Genomic DNA, 19,131 nt, shown 5'->3' with positions numbered 1-19,131 from the left:
ATGCGACAGCTATAATCCATTAATCTTTAAACATTGACTGAATTCCTTTTGAGACATTTTGGATTATGTATGAAAAAAAATGAAATGTTTCTAAGAACTCAAGTACAAACATATGGAGACAGCACGTACACATCTGACCTGTACGATCAGATTCAGACCTAAATCTACATTTAATCTGTGGGGATATATATTTTAAAACGTCTCCCTTCAGACTGAATCAGAATTGAGGGCCTCCTCCCCCAATACGCCAGATCTATGTAGTCAGGGAAAAGGAGGAGGGAGAATGAAATATAACCTGAAGAAATATTGTTAAGATTTTAATTAAAACGAATACAAAGCAGACTTTCTTCTCCTTGTGGATTTATCTCCCCCGTCAGTCGGTCGGGGTGACCTGAGCACAGATGCTGAGCGTTAGAAATGTCACAAGGAATAAAGCAGACAGAGGACTTAATAAAGAAATCTGTCTTCAGAGATTAAAAATAGCAGGGGTTCGGGTTAGAGGCTCTGAGATCCACTGGCACCTCTCCAGAGGACTGACTGGAGACAGGAGTTCTGCTGTGGGGCTCTACTACACCACCCTGAGAGGACCAGGGACTGTGGTGGGCTGCCACCTAGTGTTAGAGCGATAATAAGAACACCTGTGGAGTAATCCATTTTCTGAAATATTTCTATTTATGTAATAGTATGTTTATAAGCATGTCATCGAATGCGATATGTGATAGTTTCCCAAACATTTATTTGTGTTGTAGTGATATAATAAAATCAGCCTTTAAAATGTGTCTTTAAATGATCTACATATAAATATAAAACAAAAACAGAAACAGTTGGCGTTGATGCACAGACAGACTCCCAGCAGCACTCAGTGGGGGATGTGCTTGGTGGTGAAGAGGTCTGCCTCAAACACAAGCCTCAGACCCAAAACATTCGTCGTGAACGTGGTGTACACTGGAGTCCTCAGAGTGTTCTAAGGGACACATACACTGACATCATGGACACAGTTAGAAAATGGCAAAATAGACATTTGCTAGAGAGGACAGCAGCTAGAGAGGACAGTAGCTAGATAGGACAGTAGCTAGAGGAGACAGTAGCTAGAGAGAACAGTAGCTCAGCCAGATATCCAGATAAGGTGGTGAGTGGTGCTGCCCCCTAACTGTAGTTTGAGGTGATGTGCCTCTATGGGGATGACCTTGAGGATGGGTTTACTCCTGACCAGACAACCTCTCTCTTTGTCCCAGTCTGCTCCCTCCAGATAGAGGCCTGACACAAAGCAGCCTGGGGGAACACAAACAGCACCCTTAGTATCAAAGCATCACTGTGTGTGTGTGTGTGTGTGTGTGTGTGTGTGTGTGTGTGTGTGTGTGTGTGTGTGTGTGTGTGTGTGTGTGTGTGTGTGTGTGTGTGTGTGTGTGTGTGTGTGTGTGTGTGTGTGTGTGTGTGTGTGTGTGTGTGTGTGTGTGTGTGTGTGTGTGTGTATGTGTGTGTGTGTGTGTTTTAAAGGACTCTCACCCTGTCCAGGTCTCACATTGACCTCCTCCTCAGTGCTGTACTGGGTGACCTGTGTGTAGAGTGTGGAGCAGTGCAGCCGTTCCTCCTGCAGGTGGCCTGAACCAGAGCAGTCAGGTAGGACTCTGGGACCTGCAACCCAGATAACCACATCACATTGGGCCTCCACTTCATCCACCTGGAAGGAAGAACCATTCAGTACAACATAACTACACACACAGTACATACACAACATGCATGCACATACTGTATACACAGTGTTCTATTTTGTATCTGTTTATGACGAGACGTGGATATTCATGGCTGCTTTTGATACTGAGACAGTGCAACTTTGAAAAATATACACTGACTAAACCAAACATTAGGAACACCTTCCTAATATTGAGTTGCACCTGTTTTCGCTCTTAGAACAGCCTTAATTCGTCGGGGCATGGACTCTACAAGGGATGCTGGCCCATGTTGACTCCAATGCTTCCCACAGTTGTGCAATGTTGGCTGGATGCTCTTTAGGTGATGGACCATTCTTGATACACACAGGAAACTGTTGAGCGTGGAAAACCCAGCAGCGTTGTAATTCTTCACACACTCAAACCGGTGCGCCTGGCACCTGCTACCATACCCTTTTCAAAGGCACAATATTTTGTCTTGGCCATTTACCCTCTAAATGGCACACATACACAATCCATGCCTCAATTATCTCAACGTTTAAAATCCTTCTTTAACCTGTCTCCTCCCCTTCATCTACATTGATTGAAGTGGATTTAACAAGTGACATCAATAAGGGATCATAGCTTTCACCTGGATTCACCTGGTCAGTCTATGTCATGGAAAGAGCAGGTGTTCCTAATGCTTTGTACACTCATTGCATATTCTATGAGATATGTGTTAGAAAGAACGTATGAGATCATGAGCCTCTGTAGTATTGGCCAGTGGCAGGGTCTCAGTCTCCCCAGTGACACATAACAAGTCAATCAGAGAACATGGAAAATGATGACAAGTTAATAACAACAATGGTCGTGCAGCAGAGCTCGTGTGTAAAAAGCTACATTTGTAGTCTGCATATCAGATCAGTGATGAACTTAATCCACTGACCAACATCATTTTCCTTGGGCCCGTCAGGAGGGATCTTGTAGTCCATCTCCTTGTTGTGGAAGAAGTGGAAGGACTGGAAGATACAGAAAAGGTCATCAGAAAATGGAACATATCAACATGGTCCTCAGCCTTTCAACTGTCTGTAAGCCATGCTGTCTTCTCTGTGTGTGTATATATCCACTCCGCTTGTTCTCTGAGCCCAGGCCTGAGATGAGTTCGTCAGCAGCGATCAGCCTCCTCTCCATGGCCTCAGCCTCTTTGTGCAGCAGCTGCATCTCCCCCATGGCAGTATTGTACTTGTCCCCCAGCACCCCCAGCTCCCTATGGATGGTTCTGAATACTCTCCAGCTCACGCTTGCTCTGGAAGACGTTCTTCTCTAGGCACCTCACCTGCAACAGACAGCCAGGGGGAGTGAAAAACCACAAACTAACACAACACTGCTCATTCTCATAGGCTGGTGCCAGATAACTGCCATGGGCCATGTGCTGGCTAGTGTTATGCCTACGTAAACAGAAGAGATTCATAACTATGGAAGGTCCCCAATGCCGGTCAAAGTAATGTACACTGTTTATACTATCTCGATCATATTGCCTGAGTCATGTTACCTTCTCTCTCTTGGGCTTGATCTCCCTGGCGACGTCACAGTAGCCCATGACAGCCTCCACAAACTTGAACATCCCAGAACCAGCCTTACTGATAGTCTGCATCTCCTCAAAGCTGGTGTTCAGGTTCTCCAAGAAGCTTGGCCAAGGGGAAACACAGGGCGAATAGAGTGAACATATGTCAGACTAATGTAAAATGGTGTATTTGCTATTTTATGGCTCATGTTAAAGTTGCAATATGCATTTTGTTAGACCTATTGTTGTCCTGTTTGGTGTGAACACCACAGAACAGAGGTGACCTACCTCTGACAGGTTTGACCTGGCTGGCGTTGATGGCATCACAGTACATTTCCATCATGCTCTTGGCTGACTTCCAGCTGATCTCCTGGCCTCGCATAACCAGGATGCACTCACACACCTCCTGGACCTGCTTGGGTGGCTTGACAAACGATTTGCACAGCGGTGGCGTGCCAGACGAGTAAACAGAAGCACAACTAGAGAGACAAGACAGGAAAACAACAATCAATGGACATGAATGGAGCTCTAAGGCAATTTGGATAAGGTAAAACAGCGCCACTGTTTCGCCGTAGTGCATTTGTTATTATTTTGTTTTGCTAATGAAATGGAGGAGAGGAAAGTCTGTCATCATGGTAAAAAAAATCACAGTACATACTCTGCTGTTCTGTTGCGTATGCAATGATGTCTGAGGGGAAAAACAGTGTTCGTTGTTTGAAGAATAAAAAAATAAAAAAAATATTTAACCTGGCAAGTCAGTTAAGAACAAATTCTTATTTACAATGACGGCCTACCCTGGCCAAACCTGGACAGCGCTGGGCCAACTGTGCGCCGCCCTATGGGACTCCCAATCATGGCCGGATGTGATACAGCCTGGATTCGAACCAGGGACTGTAGTGACACCTCTTGCACTGAGATGCAGTGACTTAGACCGCTGCGCCACTCAGGAGTAGCTTCTTTGTTGTATAACAGGTTGTTATAATATATAATAATATAATATCCAAAACGGACGTGGCATTTTCACCAAGCATGGATTCCAGCTATAAAGGAGTCGAGCTGGAAAACGATCTAAACCAGAAAATATTTGTTTTGTTTTTATCCATCATTTAAGTGTACAATGAATAGGATTTGCAAATCCTACACCTCCCCAAGGGAGGAATATACAGCCTCTAAACACAACAATGCAAGATCTGTAAAACAGGATTTATGTTCTTTGGAGGACTGTTGAAATGGAGTTTTCAACGAATTAGGATTAGGATCACGGAAAAAAGCATAGGTCACACTAGGTTCATACTTACATCCTCCTTCAACAAAGGGATTAAAAACAACGTATTCCGAGCGAATGTTTTTACAGTGTGGGAGTGGCATGCATTTGATTTGTGTTTAATTATAATATGTTTATATTGATTTGTGTCTAATCACAGCTGCCTCCTCTATCTAGGAGGTTAGGGGTCTGAACCAGGTGTGTTTAGTTCAGTTTAGTCCTGCTCCTGGAGGTCTGCTATGCTTTGTGTAAGTTAAAGCCACTGAGCAACTTGTTCCATTAATCAACATCAGACATTTCCCCAAATCATCTGTAATTTTCCTATGACACAATTTTCCTATTTTCCTGAGGACCAAGAGCCGGGGAACGGGCCAGATGACAACGTAACACTTCATCAGGACTAGACTGTTGACTCTGGGCCCGGCTATCTGATATGAGTGTCACCAGTACATTATGGGTGCCTCCCAAATGACACTCTATTCCCTATATAGTGTGCAGTCTAAAGTAGTGCACTATAGGGAACAGGGTGCCATGTGGGATTCAGGCTGTGTTGAACTTGTAGAACACAGAACTGGGGGGTGGGGGGGGGGGGGGGGGGGGGGCGCAGGGCAGGCAGGCAGGGCCTCAGCCAATGAGCTCTCAGCAAGTCAGCATCCCTCTTCCCCACAGCAATCACCTTGTTCTGCTCCTCGATATCCTTGGCTTTGTCCTCCACATGGTCAGGTGCTCCACGGCTTCATCAAACAGAACCAGGTTCATCCTGGACTTGTTCTCATTGTACTCCTCCAGGATCTCCTACAGAACAGTGACAGGGGCAGGTGAGCACTGACACAAAGACAAGGATCCAGACTGGACACACAATGAAGTTCTGACATCTTGAACATTTTGAAAAAAAGGGTGTTGTTTAATTGTGCCTAATACAGATAGGGGACAATTCGAGAGCTGGGGACTATAAGGTTCTATCTATTTTGTCAAAATGTAGTTATTGACATAGCCTTGTGCTGTTCAATGTTCTCTACCTACAGCATATAGTGCATTTGGAAAGTATTCAGACCCCTTCACTTTTTCCAGATTTTGTTACGTTATTTTTTTCCCCCTCATCAATCTACATACAATACCATATAATAGCAAAGCAAAAACGTAAATATCACATTTACATAAGTATTCAGACCCTTTACTCAGTACTTTGTTGAAGCACCTTTGGCAGCGATTACAACCTTGAGTCTTCTTGGGTATGACGCTACAAGCTTGGCACACCTGTACTTGGGGAGTTTCTCCCATTCTTCTCTGCAGATCCTCTCAAGCTCTGTCAGGTTGGATGGGGAGCGTCGCTGCACAGCTATTTTCAGGTCTCTCCAGAGATGTTCGATCGGGTTCAAATCCGGACACTGGCTGGGCCACTCATGGACATTCAGAGACGAGAGGAACTATTGGATATAAAAGCAACGTCAACTTACCAACACTATGACCAGGAATATGACTTTTCCGAAGCAGATCCTCTGTTTGGTCCACCATCCAGGACAATGGATCGGATCCCAGCCGGCGACCCAAAACAACGGCGCCGCAGGAGGGGCAGAAGAAGCGGTCTTCTGGTCAGGCTCCGTAGACCGGCACATCGCGCACCACTCCCGAGTTTACTACTCGCCAACGTCCAGTCTCTTGACAACAAGGTAGACAAAATCCGAGCAAGGGTTGCCTTCCAGAGAGACATCAGAGATTGTAACGTTCTTTGTTTCATGGAAACGTGGCTCACTCGAGACACGCTATCGGAGTCGGTACAGCCACCTGGTTTCTTCACGCATCGCGCCGACAGAAAAAAACATCTCTCTGGTAAGAAGAAGGGGGGGGGGGGTAGGCCTTATGATTAACGAGACATGGTGTGATCATAACAACATACAGGAACTCAAGTCCTTTTGCTCACCTGACCTAGAATTCCTTACAATCAAATGTCGACCACATTATCTACAAAGAGAATTCTCTTCGAATTCTCTACTCTAACTTCCGCGACGCATACAAAGTCCTGCCCCACCCTCCTTTCGGAAAATCTGACCACGACTCCATTTTGTTGCTCCCAGCCTATAGACAAAAACTAAAACAGGAAATGCCCGTGCTCAGGTCTGTTCAACGCTGGTCAGACCAATCTGATGCCACGCTTCAAGATTGCTTCGATCACGTGGACTGGGATATGTTCTGCATAGCCTTCAGACAATAACATTGATGAATACGCTGATTCGGTGAGCGAGTTTATTAGCAAGTGCATCGGTGATGTTGTACCCACAGCAACGATTAAAACATTCCCAAACCAGAAACCGTGGATTGATGGCAGCATTCGCGTGAAACTGAAAGCGCGAACCACTGCTTTTAACCAGGGCAAGGTGACCGGAAACATGACCGAATACAAACAGTGTAGCTATTCCCTCCGCAAGGCAATCAAACAAGCTAAGCGTCAGTATAGAGACAAAGTAGAGTCTCAATTCAACGGCTCAGACACGAGAGGTATGTGGCAGGGTCTACAGTCAATCAAGGACTACAAAAAGAAAACCAGCCCCATCGCGGACCACAATGTCCTGCTCCCAGACAAACTAAACAACTTCTTTGCTCGCTTTGAGGACAATACAGTGCCAACGACACGGCCCGCTACCAAAACCTGCGGGCTCTCCTTCACCGCAGCCAACGTGAGTAAAGCATTTAAATGTGTTAACCCTCGCAAGGCTGCCGGCCTAGACGGTATCCCTAGCCGCGTCCTCAGAGCATGCACAGACCAGCTGGCTGGTGTGTTTACGGACATATTCAATCTATCCTTATCCCAGTCTGCAGTTCCCACATGCTTCAAGAGGGCCACCATTGTTCCAGTTCCCAAGAAAGCTAAGTTAACTGAGCTAAATGACTATCGCCCCGTAGCACTCACCTCCATCATCATGAAGTGCTTTGAGAGACTAGTCAAGGATCATATCACCTCCACCCTAGTTGACACCCTAGACCCACTCCAATTTGCTTACCGCCCCAATAGGTCCACAGACGATGCAATCGCAATCACACTGCACACTGCACTAACCCATCTGGGCAAGAGGAATACCTATGTAAGAGTGCTGTTCATCGACTACAGCTCAGCATTTAACACCATAGTACCCTCCAAACTCGTCATTAAGCTCAAGACCCTGGGTCTCGACCCCGCCCTGTGCAACTGGGTCCTGGACTTCCTGACGGGCCGCCCCCAGGTGGTGAGGGTAGGAAACAACATTTCCACCCCGCTGATCCTCAACACTGGGGCCCCACAAGGGTGTGTGCTACGCGCCCTCCTGTACTCCCTGTTCACCCATGACTGCGTGGCCATGCACGCCTCCAACTCAATCATCAAGTTTACAGACGACACTACAGTGGTAGGCTTGATTACCAACAACGATGAGACGGCCTACAGGGAGGAGGTGAGGGCCCTCGGAGTGTGGTGTCAGGAAAATAACCTCGCAGTCAACGTCAACAAAACAAAGGAGATGATCGTGGACTTCAGGAAACAGCAGAGGGAGCACCCCCCTATCCACATCGACAGGAGAGTAATGGAGAAGGTGGAAAGTTTTAAGTTCCTCGGCGTACACATCACAGACAAAGTGAAATGGTCCACCCACACAGACAGTGTTGTGAAGAAGGCGCAACAGTGCCTCTTCAACCTCAGGAGGCTGAAGAATTACGGTTTGTCATCAAAATCACTCACAAACCTTTACAGATGCACAATCGAGAGCATCCTGTCGGGCTGTATCACCGCCTGGTATGGCAACTGCTCCACCCACAACCGTAAGGCTCTCCAGAGGGTAGTGAGGTCTGCACAACGCATCACCGGGGGCAAACTACCTGATCTCCAGGACACCTACACCACCCGATGTCACAGGAAGGCCAAAAAGATCATCAAGGACAACAACCACCCGAGCCACTGCCTGTTCACCCCGCTATCATCCAGAAGGCGAGGTCAGTACAGGTGCATCAAAGCTGGGACCGAGAGACTGAAAAACAGCTTCTATCTCAAGGCCATCAGACTGTTAAACAGCCATCACTAACATTGAGTGGCTGCTGCCAACATACTGACTCAATCTCTAGCCACTTTAATAATTACAAATTGGATGTAATAAGTGTATCACTAGTCACTTAAAACTATGCCACTTTATATAATGCTTACATACCCTACACTACTCATCTCATATGTATATACTCTACTCTATACCATCTACTGCATCTTGCCTATGCCGTTCGGCCATCGCTCATCCATATATATTTTTATGTACATATTCTTATTCATTCCTTTACACTTGTGTGTATAAGGTAGTTGTTGTGAAATTGTTAGATTACTTGTTAGATATTACTGCATGGTCGGAACTAGAAGCACAAGCATTTCGCTACACTCGCATTAACATCTGCTAACCATGTGTATGTGACAAATAAAATTTGATTTGATTTGATGCTGCCACCACCATACTTCACTGTAGGGATAGTGCCAGGTTTCATCCAGATGTGACGCTTGGCATTCAGGCCAAAGAGTTCAATCTTGGTTTCATCAGACCAAAGAATCTTGTTTCTCATGATCTGAGATTCCTTTAGGTGCCTTTTGGCAAACTCCAAGTGGGCTGTCATGTGCCTTTTACTGAGAAGTGGCTTCCGTCTGACCACTCTACCATAGAGGTCTGATTGGTGAATTGGCAGAATTGCAAAGAAAAAGCCATATCTCAGACTGGCCAATAAAAATTCAAGATTAAGATGGGCAAAAGAACACAGACACTGGACAGAGGAACTCTGCCTAGAAGGCCAGCATCCCGGAGTCGCCTTTTCACTGTTGACGTTGAGACTGGTGTTTTGAGGGTACTATTTAAAGAAGCTGCCAGTTGAGGACTTGTGAGGCATCTATTTCTCAAACTAGACACTCTAATGTACTTGTCCTCTTGCTCAGTTGTGCACCGGGGCCTCCCACTCCTCTTTCTATTCTGGTTAGGGCCAGTTTGCGCTGTTCTGTGAAGGGAGTAATACACAGCGTTGTACGAGATCTTCAGTTTCTTGGCAATTTCTCGCATGGAATAGCCTTGATTTGTCAGAACAAGAATAGACTGACGAGTTTCAGAAGAAAGTTATTTGTTTCTGGCCTTTTTGAGCCTCTAATCAAACCTACAAATACTGATGCTCCAGATACTCAACTAGTCTAAAGAAGGCCAGTTTTATTGCTTCTTTAATCAGAACAACAGTTTTCAGCTGGGCTAACATAATTGAAGAAGGGTTTTCTAATGATCAATTAGCCTTTTAAAATGATAAACTTGGATTAGATAACACAACGTGCCATTGGAACACAGGAGTGATGGTTGCTGATAATGGGCCTCTGTACACCTATGTAGATATTCCGTAGATATTCCGATCAGCCGTTTCCAGCTACAATAGTCATTTACAGCATTAACAATGTCTACACTGTATTTCTGATCAATTTGATGTTATTTTAACGTGCAAAAATGTGCGTTTCTTTCAAAAACAAGGACATTTCTAAGTGACCCCAAACTTTTGAACGGTAGTGTATGTAAATAAGGTATTTCTGTTTTTTGATTTTTTAAATAATTTTGCAAAAACTTCCCAAAATCTGTTTTCGCTTTGTCATTATGGTGTATTGTGTGTAGATTGACAAGGAAAATATTAATTCAATCAATTTTAGAATAAGGCTGTAACGTAACAAAATGTGGAAAAAGTCAAGGGGTCGGAATACTTTCCAAATGCACTGTATATACTGAACAAAAATATAAAACACAACATGCAACAATTTCAAAGATTTTACTATGAGGAAATAAATCAATTAAAATAAATTCATTAGGCCCTAATCAATGAATTTCACATGACTGGGAATACAGATATGCATCTGTTGGTCACAGATACAATAAAAAAATGGGCCTCACAATGGGCCTCAGGATCTCATTACGTTATTTCTGTGCATTCAAATTGCCATCGCTAAAATGCAATTGTGTTCGTTGTCCGTAGCTTATGCCTGCCCATACCATAACCCCACCGCCATCATGGGGCACTCTGTTCACAACGTTGACATAAGCAATCCACTTGCCCACACAACATCATACACATGGTCTGCGGGTGTGAGGCCAGTTGGACGTACTGCCAAATTCGCTAAAACGACGTTGAAGGAGGCTTATAGTAGAGAACTGAACATTAAATTATCTGGCAACAACTCTGGTGGGCATTCCTGCAGTCAGCATGTTATTGCACGCTCCCTCAAAACTTGAGACATCTGTGACATTGTGTTGTGTGACAAAACTGCACATTAGAGTGACCTTTTATTGTCCCCAGCACAAGGTGCACTTGTGTAATGATCACGCTGTTTAATCAGCTTCTTGGTATGCCACACCTGCCAGGATTATCTTGGAAAAGGAGAAAAGCTCACTAACAGGGATGTAAACAAATTTGGGCACAACATGTTACAGAAATAAGCTTTATTTGCAGATGGCAAATTTCTGGGATCTTTTATTTCAGCTCATGAAACATGGGACCAACTACATATTTTGTTTATATTTTTTTCAGTGTACTCTAAATACCTCAATTCATGTTGTTACAAGAATACAATATAAAAATTGCTGACACCATTCAAACAAATGAGGGTTCGGAACTTTAAAGCAATTTTTCTCAGAATCATCTTTTGGTAGATAGAACCTTATAGTTCGAAGCTCTCGAATTATAAAAGGTACAAATCAAACATGTTTGAAAGTAATCATTCTGACTTCTGAATACCTGGAACAAGGCTTTGAAAGCATCATATTCCTGTATGTCCTCATAGACTCGTGGCTCAGACTTGTTGAGAGCGAGAATTTAATCTAACTTTTGAAGTCACTTTCAATATTAAGCAGAACAGAACCATGCAGCTTAATTTACCAGAGCTTTGTCTATTTAATTGATGAGTCTGTCAAGGAACACCCTCAGGCACTTGTTCCTCCACACACGCACAAACTGGATGCCCGTCAGAAACCTGCAGTATGAAAATGTATGCACTCACTACTTAAGTCGTGCTAAATGACTAAAATGTAAATGTAAATGAGAAACGTTCAGAGACTTAACATGACACAACACTTAACATGAGCTTGTTGGTGTTAGTAACATCTTCTTAGTTCACGTGTGGTAATGCTGTTTTTGGTGGTAACAGCTGTGTTTTGGAAGCTGTGACAGTCTCACCCTGGTATGTCTTGAGGATGGAGGAGTAGAGGAGATGGAAGTACTCCTCCTCTGGAAAGGGGATGTTGAAGACCCTGAAGAGGGAAATTAAGTGAGTGCCCACCTCGTTCCTCCTTCAGCAGGGCAATGTGCTGCTGGGTCCCATTCTCATCCACCTCATAGGACACAGATAAAGTTATACACCAACATACAAACAACCAAACAAACATGTTAACCTACATCAATACAGACACATGTAAAGGATGAAGAAAGTTGAGGAATGGAAGAGAGGGTGATGGTGTGCCAGAGCAGGCAGGTACCTACCCTGGGCTTGTTGAGATCATCCATGAAGACCAGCAGTCTCTTGCCCATGGGAGGGTCGTATATCTCCTTGGTCCTCTTCTCCACGCCGGCCTCAATGTTCCTCTGGAGGTCCATGGAGGTGGTCTGCGATGAGAAGTTGATGATCAGCATCATCTGGAGGCTGAAGGAAGCAACATTAAACATAGTTCATACACATGCTGTGTGTCCTAAATGGGCCCTGGTCAAAAGTAATGCACTATATATGGAATGAAATAGGTTGCCATTTTAGAGCCTTTGGCTCTGTCTGTGTCTCTGTGACATCCTATGATGTAAACTCACAGTAGTGTCCATGTTGAGATTCTTCAGGAAATTCTGGGTGGTGGCTGTCTTGGAGATGCCAGACTCTCCCACCAGAACTACAGGCCTCTTGCTCTTCACCATCTGTTCCATTGGCCAGCTGGCTTGTGTGGTGTCCACGGTAGGGACTGTAAGAGAGAGAGATGAAGAGAGAAAGGGATGGAGAGAGAGGAGGGAGAGAGAAAGAGAGGGAGGGAAGGAAGGAAGAGGGAAAATAAAAATTATGGTGAGGGAGAAAAAAGTTAGGTTTGAAAAAAGAGTACATTTGCTGTTTGTAGGAATCCAGTGGATGGCTTATTTATTTGTTTCTGCTGAGCACACATACAGTTGAAGTCGGATGTTTACATACACCTGAGCCAAATACATTTAAACTCAGTTTTTCACAATTCCTGACATTTAATCCAAGTAAAGATTCCCTGTCTTTGGTCAGTTAGGATCACCACTTTATTTTAAGATTGTGAAATGTCAGAATAATGGTAGAGAGAATTATTTATTTCAGCTTTTATTTCTTTCATCACATTCCCAGTGGGTCAGAAGTTTACATGCACTCAATTAGTATTTGGTAGCATTGCCGTTAAATCATTTAAATTGGGTCAAACGTTTCGGGTAGCCTTCCACAATCTTCCCACAATAAGTTGGGTGAATTTTGGCCCATTCCTCCTGACAGAGCTGGTGTAACTGAGTCAGTTTTTTAGGGCTCCTTGCTCGCACACGCTTTTTCAGTTCTGCCCACACATTTTCTATAGGATTGAGGTCAGGACTTTGTGATGGCCACTCCAATAATTTGACTTTGTTGTCCTTAAGCCATTTTGACACAACTTTGGAAGTATGCTTGGGGTCATTGTCCATTTGGAAGATTCATTTGCATCCAAGCTTTAACTTCCTGACTGATGTCTTGAGATGTTGCTTCAATATATCCACATAATTTTCCATTCTCATGGTGCCATCTATTTTGTGAAGTGCACCAGTCCCTCCTGCAGCAAAGCACCCCCACAACATGATGCTGCCACCCCCGTGATTCACGGCTGGGATGGTGTTCTTCGGCTTGCAAGCCTCCCCCTTTTTCCTCCAAAAATAACGGATGGTCGTTATGGCCCAAAATTTCTATTTTTGTTTCATCAGATCAGAAGACATTTCTCGAAAAAGTATGATCTTTGTCCCCCTGTGCAGTTACAAACCATAGTCTGGCTTTTTTATGGCAGATTTGGAGCAGTGGCTTCTTCCTTGCTGAGCGGCCTTTCAGGTTATGTCGATATAGGAGTCGTTTTACTGTGGATATAGATACTTTTGTACTTGTTTCCTCCAGCATCTTCACAAGGTCCTTTGCTGTTGTTCTGGGATTGATTTGCACTTTTCGCACCAAAGTAAGTTGATCTCTAGGAGACAGAACACGTCTCCTTCCTGAGCGATATGACGGCTGCGTGGTCCCATGGTGTTTATACTTGCGTACTATTGTTTGTACAGATGAACGTGGTACCTTCAGGTGTTTGTAAATTGCTCCCAAGGATGAACCAGACTTGTGGAGGTCTACAATTATCTTTCTGAGGTCTTGGCTGATGTTTGAAGGTAGGCCTTGAAACACATCCACAGGTACACCTCCAATTGACTCAAATGATGTCAATTAGCGTATCCGAAGCTTCTAAAGCCATGACATAATTTTCTGGATTTTTCCAAGCTGTTTAACGGCACAGTCAACTTAGTACATGTAAACTTCTGACCCACTAGAATTGTGATACAGTGAATTAATAAGTGAAATAATCTGTAAACAATTGTTGGGAAAATGACTTGTGTCATGCACAAAGTAGATGTCCTAACTGACTTGCCAAAACTATAGTTTGTTAACCTCTTGACGCTAGGTTTCAGATTTTAAACGTAAATAACGTTCCCAAGGTAAACGGACTATTTCTCAGGTCCAGATCGTAGAATATGCATATCATTTACAGATTAGGATAGAAAACCTTCCAACGTTTCCAAAACTGTCAAAATATTGTCTGTGAGTATAACAAAACTGATTCTGCAGGCGAAAACCTGAGAAAATCTAACCCAGAAGTGATTTTTTAAAATTTAAATCTATGTTTCCTGGCCCGTCTTTCTTCCATTTAAAGGGGTATCAACCAGATTCCTTTTCCAATGGCTTCCTCAGGCTGTGACCAGGCTTTAGACATAGTTTCAGGCTTTTATTTTGAAAAATGAGCGAGATTTTTAAAACCAGTCAGGTGTCCTCTGATTAGTTCCTGCGCGCGAGAGGGTGGCTCTCCATTTTCTTTTTCTCTCTTATTGAATAGGTTACGGTCCGGTTGAAATATTATCGATTATGTTTGTTAAAAACAACCTGAAGATTGATTATAAAAAACATTTGACATGTTTCTACGACCATTACGGATACTTTTTGGAATTTTCGTCGAACGGAACGAGGCTTTGGTTTCTGAACATAACGCGCAACCCAAATGGCGTTTTTTTGTTATAAAAGTAATATTTATCGAACAAAAAGAACATTTGTTGTGTAACTGGGAGTCTTGTGAGTGCAAACATCCGAAGATTATCAAAGGTAAGCGATTAATTTTATTGCTTTTCTGACTTTCGTGACCATGCTAATTTGGGGCTAGCTGTTCTAGCATTGATTGATACACTCACAAAAGCTTGGATTTCTTTCTCTGTAAAGCATATTTTCAAAATCTGACACGATAGGTGGATTAACAACAAGCTAAGCTGTGTTTTGGTATATTTCACTTGTGATTGCATGATTATAAATATTTTAGTAATATTTTGCGCCCTGCAATTCAGCGGTTGTTTAGGAAAATGATCCCGTAAAATGGGTCCGTAGCGCAGAGAAGTTAACAAGAAATTTGTGGAGTGGTTGAAAAACGAGTTTTAATGATTCCAACCTAAGTGTATGTAAACTTCCGACTTCAACTGTACATCAATGCTTTAGACAGACAGACAGACAGACAGACAGACAGACAATTTGGGAAAAACCTCTGCCTTAATTAAGATATTCTTATCATTAGCAACGTGTTATAATACTCGAGAAGGCCAGGCTGTACAAACCATGTTGTAATCTGTCTGAAAGACGATGGTCTTCAGTTTCTCCACCTATTTGCCATCAACAATACCCTCCACTATCATGTCAATAGTGTTGGGCACGTACTACACAAACAGCTTGTCCAGGTGTGGTGGTTCCTGTCCAGGAAAACACAAGACGATGCAAGATGAGCCATTTCAACATCCATTTTGATAATGCCAGGTTCGTTACCTTTGGAGGTCTGTTGCTGAGCCATTTCTTCATGTAGGGGGTATAGAGAATATTTTTGAATACTGCAGATTTCCAACCTACAACACATGCTGGACAATTGGACTTACAATTCGCATGGAGAAATTCTTAACAACTGTGCAAATAACGTTTGGTCTGAAGAGACCATCGTGATCATATACTGACAAACCTCGAAGCGCATAGCACAGTGGTTCTGCAGACGGATCCTCTCTCGATTGGCCAGGGTGAGCAGTTTGTTGTCATTCATTCCTGAGTTCATGTTCTCCACCCACAGAGCATCTCCTTCCCCATCAAACAGAATGTACCTGTAGGTCATGGCCATGTCTCAACAAGATATGTATATATACAGCATTGGATACTATGCTCTTGTCACGGCCGTCAAAGGAAGTGAACCAAAGCGCAGTGTGGTGATCGTACATTATCCTTTTATTACAGAAAATGACGCCAACAAAACAACAAACGAAGAAAACAACCGTGAAGCTCACGAGGGCTAAGTGCCACAAACACAAGTCAACTTCCCACACAGAAAGGAGGGAACCTAAGTATGGTTCCCAATCAGAGACAACGATAGACAGCTGTCCCTGATTGAGAACCATACCCTATAAAACATAGAAAATAGAACATAGAATGCCCACCCAAATCACACCCTGACCAAACCCAAAATAGAGACATAACAAGCTCTCTAAGGTCAGGGCGTGACAGCTCTAACAAAATACCAAGAAGCTTCATACAGTGGAGTCGAGTTAGGTTCTACAAGGGGATGGCAGTGACAAGGGTTGAAACCCAAATTACACCCTATTCCCTTTAAAGAGCAATACTTTTGACAAGATCCCTATGGGCCCTGGTCACAAGTAGTGAACTATAAAGAGAATAGGGTGCCAACTGGGATGCAGTCAGACATGATCTTTACCTCCTCTCCTTTCCGTCGGTGGGCTTGTTGATTGTTTTTGAAGATGTTGGACAGGATCCCATTAGTCCAGTCTCTGGTGACAGGGTCCAGAATGCCATAGACCTCGATGACACTCATGGCTTTAGGGTTCAGGGAGTACAGCTTGGTCACCAAGCCTAACCTGTAGGTACGAAATAACCTCATGAGGGCTACTATCCCCCAAAACACTCTCTTTTGAATGCTTTGAGAAGCCAAGCTGTTGGGAAGCCAGCTGTCCCAGTGGTCTGAGTGACACTGACCTGGTCTGGGCCTGGCACAGAGTGCTGATGACCACTGACTTGCCTCCACCTGTGGGGCCCACCAGCATAGCTGTCACGCCCTGACCTTAGTATTCTATGTTTTCTGTATTATTTTGGTCAGGTCAGGGTGTGACGAGGGTGGGTATGCTTGTTTTGTATTGTCTAGGGGTTTTGTATGTCTAGGTGTGATTGTAAGTCTAGGCATATGTAGGTCTATGGTGGCCTGAATTGGTTCCCAATCAGAGGCAGCTGTTTATCATTGTCTCTGATTGGGGATCATATTTAGGTTGCCATTTTCCCTTTAGTTTTTCGTAGGTTCTTGTCTATGTTTAGTTGCCTGTCAGCACTCGTCTTATATAGCTTCACTATCGTTTTGTTACTTTGTTCGTTTGTTTTGTGTTATTTCTTCATTAAAAGAAGAATGTATGCATATCACGCTGTGCCTTGGTCTCCTCCTTACGACGAACGTGACAATAGCAGGGTGTCTGGTCATCATGGTCTCGTACATCTTCACCACCTTGTCCACCTGAACATCACAGACACACCACAGCATTAGGATAGGGACTTAACATCTCCAGTTTCATGTGTTGAAATAATAACAGAATTTGTCATTTTTCAATTGTATAATGCTAATGGTCATTTTCACAAAGTTTCCTATGCCCTGAGATTTAACGTTGAGACAGAGAAGGGTCTGCTCTGCAGCATCGATGAAGCTGGGGTAGCGCACACGGGGTTAGTCAAGCCCCGGGAACAGGTCTGAGATCAGCCCCAGGAACAGAGGCGCTTCCTCAAACACAAACTTAGGCAGGTCCATGTCACACAGGGCACGCATCAACACTACATCCTGAGAGAGAAACAGTGAGAGAGAGAGAGGGTGAGAAGGAGTTGGGGAAGGAGAAGGGGAAAGATAATAAAAAAAACAGAGGGAGAGAGAAAGAGAACAATTGTCTAAGATGTCTTCAAGGGCATAGAAATAAAACCACCCACAATTTCCAGAAAATCATGAATGCTCTCTTTGTCTACTTACTGTAAATAAAATACAGAGGAATCGGATGGATAACAGTGGACTTTCACAGGTCTTCATTGAGATCTGGTGAGCCTCTCTTCAGTTCTCCCGCCATCACTAACACACATTTCAGAGCCTGCAGTCCAAAGTCAAAGCGGAACTGCTTAGACAGCTGCTCCCTGGCCAGCTTGTACAGCACTGTCATCTTCTTGGCCAGAATCTGCATTCAAATGAAGATCACTAACTGAGTAAAGTGACTGTCTAACAATGTCAGATACATTATTTATCTATAACAGTGTATGTGTGTGTGCATGTGAGTGTATGCATGTGTGTGTGTGTGTGTGTGTGTGTGTGTGTGTGTGTGTGTGTGTGTGTGTGTGTGTGTGTGTGTGTGTGTGTGTGTGTGTGTGTGTGTGTGTGTGTGTGTGTGTGTGTGTGTGTGTGTGTGTGTGTGTGTTGATGAGAGGATATGCTGCTCATTTTGGCCAAGAGGAATCCCCCTGAGAAGAGCATGGTTTCACTGATCTGCTGCAGGTCAGGCACCATGACCACCACAGGTCTGAACAGGACTTTGATTGACTCAGGCAGCTCTGTGCGTCCAGCTCTGTGCATCCAGCTCGGTGCGTCCAGCTCTGTGCGTCCAGCTCTGTGCGTCCAGCTCTGTGCGTCCAGCGTAGCCAGGGTTCATAGTGCTGAAGATTCCCATGCGGTCGTCCATGCTGATCTCCAGGCCCTGAAAACTGACACCCACAACACAACTGAGTTCAAAGCCTCCTGAGTCAATGTCACCAACAGTCTTTAGGGAAAACGTCTTAAAATTGTTATTACCTTGCCATAAGTACATCATTGATGTTCTGTCGCAATTGTTTCTAGCTACTTACTCAAATTGCAATGTTTTTGTAACAGCCTCTCCCAATCCAGAACTGTCCAGGCAGTCTCCAGACATCAAAGAAATGACTGTGTGCCATAATAACCCACATGGAAGCACTTTGAGGTGCAGGATGAGAGCATTGCGGATGGTCTGGATCTGGGAGTAGATGACAGACAGCAAGAGTCATCGATGAGGTTGAATTCATCAAAGCAGCCCCAGGCAACACACTGGGCCAGGCCAGACAAAATCTTACCCACAGCCTGGACACAGAGGGGGAAGACAGAGGAGAGGAGAAATATGAGAAATTAATACATAAGGTAAATAAAGAAACCATTAATATGGACTACAATTGCCGTTATAACCATACCTGCAACAGCGCTAATAATGTAAAAGCATATTATGCATTTTTTAAATATGATATTATAGAGAAAATAAAACTTTATTTTTGCCGTGAGGACCAGAACCTTGGCAAGGTCCTTGGTGGA

Source organism: Salvelinus alpinus, chromosome 19, assembly GCF_045679555.1.
Source record: "Salvelinus alpinus chromosome 19, SLU_Salpinus.1, whole genome shotgun sequence".
Classification (NCBI taxonomy): Eukaryota; Metazoa; Chordata; class Actinopteri; order Salmoniformes; family Salmonidae; genus Salvelinus; species Salvelinus alpinus.
The sequence above is the reverse complement of the archived record's forward strand: the minus strand, read 5'-3'. Positions refer to the sequence as shown.